Source organism: Phacochoerus africanus, chromosome 12, assembly GCF_016906955.1.
Source record: "Phacochoerus africanus isolate WHEZ1 chromosome 12, ROS_Pafr_v1, whole genome shotgun sequence".
NCBI lineage: Eukaryota > Metazoa > Chordata > Mammalia > Artiodactyla > Suidae > Phacochoerus > Phacochoerus africanus.
This window is the reverse complement of record NC_062555.1, coordinates 39,112,007-39,118,968: the sequence shown is the minus strand read 5'-3', so window position 1 is coordinate 39,118,968 and position 6,962 is coordinate 39,112,007.

The window sequence follows — 6,962 nt, the reverse complement described above, 5'->3', positions numbered from 1 at the left end:
CTAGCGATTCCCTCTGAGGCAACCAATACTTGCATATTAGGCACACATCATTCTGGGGTGTCGGTTGTTTGCTTTCTTTTGTTTTGTTTGAGTGGACAGTAAAGAGTTGCAAGGTTGGGGGTAATTTCCTGGTGGGGATAAATGGAAGACTAAGAACATCTAAAGATACTTACTTGGTTCTCAAAGCTTGACTCAACACATTAGTGTATTTAATCACCAAAACAGATGTACAGAACCAGATACAGAGAACCCACTGTGCAAAAGCTAGTTTCTACAGTTTTAAAAAAGTAAATAAACCAGATGCCCTGCCCCAAAGATATCCACAGCTTTGTTTTCTCTATTGAGAGAAAAAGACATGAAAATACATGAATGATTATAGTTCGATATGATCTCCCTACAACAGTGTGTACAAAGAGTAGACAGACTCCAGATGGGAGCAGTGAACTCTGCTGGGGAAAATGGCAGGAGCCTCATCGCAGAGGAAGCTTGGCAGTGTGGGTTTGGAAGAATGAGAAGTTTTCTGCAGGCTGGGGAGAGAACAGGTGTATAGTCATAAGAGGGAGGGCAGCTGCACTATGTCTGGAGAGTGGTGGTGATTCTGTGGGTCCAGGTTGCTCCTTTTGCACCTTGCTGCATATGAAGATCTCCTGGAGACCTTTTAAAGTACAGATACTTTGACCTTACCAACAGCTTGATTAAAACAAAATCTTTAGGAGTGAAGTATGGGCCTTCATGAAATTTTAAAATTAAAAATTTTTTTTCAGTTACATTTCTTTTTATACATAATGATTTTTATTTTTTTCCATTATAGCTGGTTTACAGTGTTCTGCCAGTTTTCTACTGTACAGCATGGTGACCCAATTAAACATACATGTATACATTCTTTTTTCTCACATTATCATGCTCCACCACAAAGCTCCCAGGTGATTCTAAGATGCAGCGAGGGTACAGAACTATTAGGCTAGAACAGTGCTTCTCAAATTTTAATGTCATATGAATCACCTGACCTGAAGCACTTTTTAATGCAGATTCTGATTCAATAGGCCTGGTGAGGGCCAGAGAACCTGAATTTCTAACCAGCTACCAGGTGATGCTGATGCTGCTGGCCCACAGAACAATCAAGTATGTGGCTAGAACAGAAGTTTTTCTTTTCTTTTCTTTGTCTTTTTAGGACCACACCCATTGCATATGGAGGTTCCCAGGCTAGGAGTCAAATCAGAGCTGTAGCTGCCAGCCTATGCCACAGCCACAGCAACACCAGATCTGAGCTGCATCTGTGACCTACACCACAGCTGACAGCAACGCCAGATCCTTAACCCACTGAAGAAGGCCAGGGATTGAACCTGGGTACTAGTCAGGTTTGTAACCTGCTGAACAATGACAGGAACTCCCCCTCTAGACAGTTCTGATGCACCTTCATTCAAGTCATGATAGTGCTGGAAAACCACCAAGCTAGAGCATTAAAAGTTTGGGTAATGGTGTTGAAAAATACTAGAAATATACAATGAGGCCATGACGATAAATAAGCTGGTATACAAAAAGTTTTTCCCATAGGACACAGGGAGCCCTTGCACAGTCTTAGAAGGGGAGTAATCTAATTTTAAAGTGACATTTTGAGAAAAAAATCTCTCAGGTAAAAATGTCCCTCTGAGGCATTTCCCAACTATTGTACAAAGTGGCCCAGTTGTCTTGATGCCACTAACGGTCCTTTCTACCCACTTGCCCAAGGCCTCAAGTTCCCATAGAAAACCCAGTGTTGTATGAAGCCTCTGGGTCCTTCCTGCTTCTTGTAAATTTTTGCCCATCCTGACTTCCTACATTTCTAACCTGCCATCTGTCCATGGATTCTCCCTCTCTCCTGAGTCCCTTTCAGTGACTACTGCTTCTCGCTGTTCACCCCCTTTAACCTGGCTTGTGGGGGGTGTCAGGGTCTCTTGAGTTTAGCATCGAGTTCCAGCACGATCCCATTCCCATGCCACACCTCCTGCCACCCCAAGCAAAGCCTAGTGCCTGGGCCCTGGCCTGTCTGGGAGGAGGCGCTCGAGCCAAAGAGCTGAGAGTCAGCAGCTGAGAGCCTGGCCAGCGGTGACTGGCTAAGGGAACAAGGCCATGCCACTGACCTCTAGGCTTCAGTTTTCTCATCTACTTAATCTGGTCTCAGGAAATGGGTTAAACAATCATTAGGGAGACCCAGTATGAAGCCCTATAATTCCACGGAAAGCATTTGCTGAGCAGGATTTCTTTATTGAAAATGTAGAGTGTGATCGCAAGCCTTTGTTCTTGGATACAAAAGTTTACTTTTTAAAAATATTGAACACGTCTCTATAAGCTCAACATTAAGGTATAGAAGGATAATACTTTTGAAGTCTTTTTTAAATTAATTAATTTATGTTTTAGGCCACACCTGCCACATATGGAGGGTCCCAGGCTAGGGGTTGAATTGGAGCTGCAGCTTTCAGGCTATGCCAGAGCCACAGCAATGCCAGGTCCAAACCATGTCTTTGACCTACACCACAGCTGTCAGAAATGTTGGATCCTTAACCCACTGAGCAAGGCCAGGGATCAATGGATACTAGTAGAGTTCTTTAAACCATCGAGCCACAGTGGGAACTCCCTGAAATCTTAACTAATGTTTTGCCCCCAGATTTCTCCCCTTTGTTCCAGTAGATAGACAATCCTGTCCTTACTGCCGTGGGGAGAGAGGTGACACATCTGAAAGCAGAAAATAAGGGTGTCATCCCTGCTTTGGTTTCCTTAAGCCCCAGCCTTTAGGGCAGAGGCTGTAAAGTGGCAGTCCTTGGGGCAAAGCAGGGCCACAAACTCTTTTTTGTTTGACCTACAGTGACTTTTTTCCCCCAAATAAATTAATCTCCAGCATTAAAAAATCAGAAGGTTTGCATAAAGTGAAAATTGCCAGTTGCTTCTTGAAAAAGTCAATTGGAAGATCTGGCAACTTTGGACCTCAAGAGAGGTCCAAAGCACATTCTTTCCTGGGTCACAGAGTCCTGGACAGAAGCAAGACCATAGCGGCTTAGCTTAGGTAAAGTAGAGCCATGAGTGGCCCCAGAGACTCATCATAAATTTAGCAGGGAGGTGTGCCAGGGCCAAGACCAGAAGACAGACAGCTTGGAGGTGACACATGTGGTTCCATGGTCAAAGATGAAATGGGCCAAATGCTGGATCTCAGCAGATGACTTTGTGGGCAAATAATACAGAAAACAGATGCCTCTTATTACACCCAACTCCTTGGTGCTAGTTAGGCACCCTAGTCCTAGATAAATACCCCAGAATTGAGACATTGGGAGGGAGAGAACTAGAAAATCTCAAACATGGAAATTAAGTCTCTGCCCCAAGAATGGAATGGGGGCTCAAAACAGAAATTAATTTCCATTTTAGAAAAGTAAAAGAAATGCATATTTTCTGCATGCCTCAGTTTGGGACTTAGATATGCACCCATCACAAAAGAATGAAGGTTTTTTACTTACATACTTTTTTATACGCACACGCCCTTTTAAAAATGACATCGGGTATGAGTGATAAGGGTGGTAAGAGAAAACGTTGATTATAGCTAAATCTTCTCTTCAGAATGAGTCGAAAAACTGGTTCAGAAATTCTGAAGGGTTTGGAGATAGATTTGATCTTTACACCAGTGTTCTTGACATGTTTGGGTCATGAACTTCTTTGAGGAGCTGATAAAGAAGAGAGAACTCTCAGCCTCCAAAACATACACAGACACAAAATCTGTGTGTATACTTCCAAAGGTTCCAGAACTTATCCATTTTGGAAGCCTATTGTGGACCCTGAGATAAGAAACCTTCTCCACAGGGGCTGCCTCTGCCTGCCACTCTTCCCGTCCCCGTTTCTGGAGATTTCAATGAAAAAAAGAAAATCCTTGGCCTATCTGGAGTACAAAGAACACTGCCTCCCACAGTCTGTCACCCTGGCACCCTCACCATCTGCAGCCTTCAAAGCCTTCGCCCCCATTCCTGCCCCCTGTGGAGTCATCCCACGTAGGCCTCTTCCTGCAGGTCTGCTGCGCTCTGAGCTCTGCCTAAGCACCCTCTTTGGGACTGCCTGGCACTGACACCTGTTATAAATAGAAGGGGGTGAGGCCCTGAGTGCTCACCTCACTCTTGAAGAAGATGCTTAGAGTTGCTGCCTGTCAAGAAACTTGCTCTGAACACAAAAGTATCCCGGGCAAGAGACACTCCACCAGAAGGGATGCAGAGATGTGTGGAGAGGCAGACAGCATACCCTGCCAACTGGAAGCCACAGCACACTGTTCAGTCGATTCATCCAGCCACCAACCACATCAGTGCAGCCTCCTTTGTGTGGAGAACTGCTTTAGCTTGACGGCACTGTGAAGAAAAACCACAGAGCCTGACGACATGAGCCTGGAGGACCTGCTCACCTGTGACACATACGTGGGCACTACCTACGTCAGGTACTGGGCCAGGCTCTCTGGAGTCCCAGGTGCTTCCAACATCTCCTCGTCCCCCAGAAGCCCATGTCCTCTGCAAGCAGGTGGGATCAGACAGTACGCACAACCTGTACCTACTCCATGTGGTCCTGGGCACTCCCTGCTCCACTGTCCGCCTGTGAGGCCCTCAGCAAATCACTTCCTTCACTGGAGCCTCATTTTTCTCATTTTTACATGAGAGTGTTGGATGGGAAGGTCCAGGAGCTTCTCCTCTAGGTGGTAAAAATTTTCTAGTTCCTTTGACCTACATACAAAGCTTCTGCAGGAAACTTTATTGTGATTTTCCAGCCACTATATGGTCACTGCACTTAGTTTAGAAGGAATGCTGATTTAGAAGGATTATTGGTTAAAAAACATAGGTATCACCCCCGCCCCAAAAGTAGGTGGCTTCAAGCAGCAAGGAATTATGTAGAGTTAGATGGATAAAATGGAAATGCAAAGCATTTAGTGGTATCGGCTACCCGTGTGACAAAATATGCTTAAACAGCTGTCAGGCCAACCTATCTCTAACTCATCTGTGCTGATTCAGCAGGCACTGTCTCCCAGTTGCGGTTTGGGAGCCAGCAGCAGAGTGCTCAGGAGACCTACTTCTACTTCCAGCGCTTCCTCCATGAGACTGCCATCTGGTGAATCACTGTCTTCCCTCCCCCTGGGTTTCCGCATCTTTAAAATGGGGAAGGGGCTCGACCATACTCTGTGAATTAGTCCTTGCTCTATGGTTCTCTGGTAAGACTATCAAATGCCAGTAAAGAAAGTTTTCCAGCACTAAATTTGGAGTAAAATTCCAATACTGTTGACCTCTAGAAGAAGAGAAAGAAGCCTTAGTGCCATATACACATTTACAACACAGCAGGCTGCCACCATTATTCACCTGCCCTTTGCCAAATTATAGGAAACACCTCTTTAAACCTGAAATCTGCTTCTGAGCGAGGGAGTGTGGCTGCGGGTCCAACCTGTCAGGCTGACAAACCGTCGCACCCCATGAACAGAAACAGGTTCAGGCAAAACAGCTCTGAGTTCCAGTAAAAAGTCTACTAGCTCCTTTCCCGGGTCACCACCATTTCTTTCTCTCTGCTATTAAACACTGGTTTTGTTTTCCCCCACTTCCCTTCCCCTGGGTGCATTAAACCTGACTCCAGTTAGGGGAGGAACTCACGGCTCTCAAAAGAAATATGCCTTGCTAGAGCCCATAGCCACAAAGGAGCTGGCACCATCTAAAGCCATTTTTTCAAAGCGTAGTCATTGACTATGTGAATCAGAATCAATCATGCTAAAAATGCAGACTCTGTTCCTACCTGGATCTACGGAGGCAGGGTCTCTATGGGGAAGCCCAGGAGATGCATTTTCATAGGCATTCAGCTCACATTGAAGTTTGAGCCCCGTTGCCTCACCACAAGGATCCTCACCATGATCAAGGTTACCTGAGTTAGAAGCAATTTAGTGGAATTCCAGGCACTGAAACCTAACAATGCCTGATTTGAGAAGGCATCCCTGGCATTTGTTGAAATAGAAAAAATTATCAAAGAGATAGGTTCACAGTAGATCACATGGGGCTTCTCTGAGTAGTAGTGCCTTTGTAGAAGCCAGGCTTGCTCATTATCTTTAAAGGTGGAGAAATTTACAGTTTTCTTCCCAAATTCATCAGAACCAGGCACAGCAACTCACTCGAATTAGCCATCTCACAAGAGACTGGTAAATAAACTAGAACGTTAGTTCATTAATTATAGGGAAAGACAAAACTGCTAAACAAACTGGAATATTCATGTCAGCATGCCAGGGAGTTACTCTTTTTCAGAAAATTCTTCATAGGAAGGCCAATTACCATTAGCAGGTGGATGGATGAGCATGGACTAAGAGCATGGGAATTAGATGATGTTAATGCCTTGAGACATGGGGACCAGCCACACAATCTCCACCAAAGGCAGGGAGATGAGAGAACAGACCTCCCATTTAACTAAGCCCCTACCATGGACCACACACTGTTCTTCTCTCTCTCTCTCTCTCTCTCTTTTTTTTTAAATGGCTGCACCCATAGCATATAGAAGTTCCAGGCCAGGGATTGGATCCAAGCTGCAGCTGCAACCTACAACACACCTGTGGCAACACTGGATCCTTTAACTCACTGTGCCAGGCCAGGGATTAAACTTGTGTCTCTGCAGTGCCTTATGCTGCTGCAATCAGATTCTTAACCCCCTGCAACACAGCAGGAACTCCTATGTCTCTTTTTAATCTTGCAAGAATACGTTTTGCAAAGGAACAAGAGTTTTCTTGCTAGCTAGTCTGACCACCCTGTGTGTGGCGACCCAACGATAAATCTTCAATTTTTTTTCTTTCGTTATTTTTTTCATAGACTCTGGTGCCCATTATACATGTGTCAACTCCATTTTTATTCTGTCCAGTTATAAAACAATTGAACAGGATTCTTGAGAAGCACCCTAGTCCTAATGACTAGTAAAATTTCTTAATTTGCTCTGCAAATAGG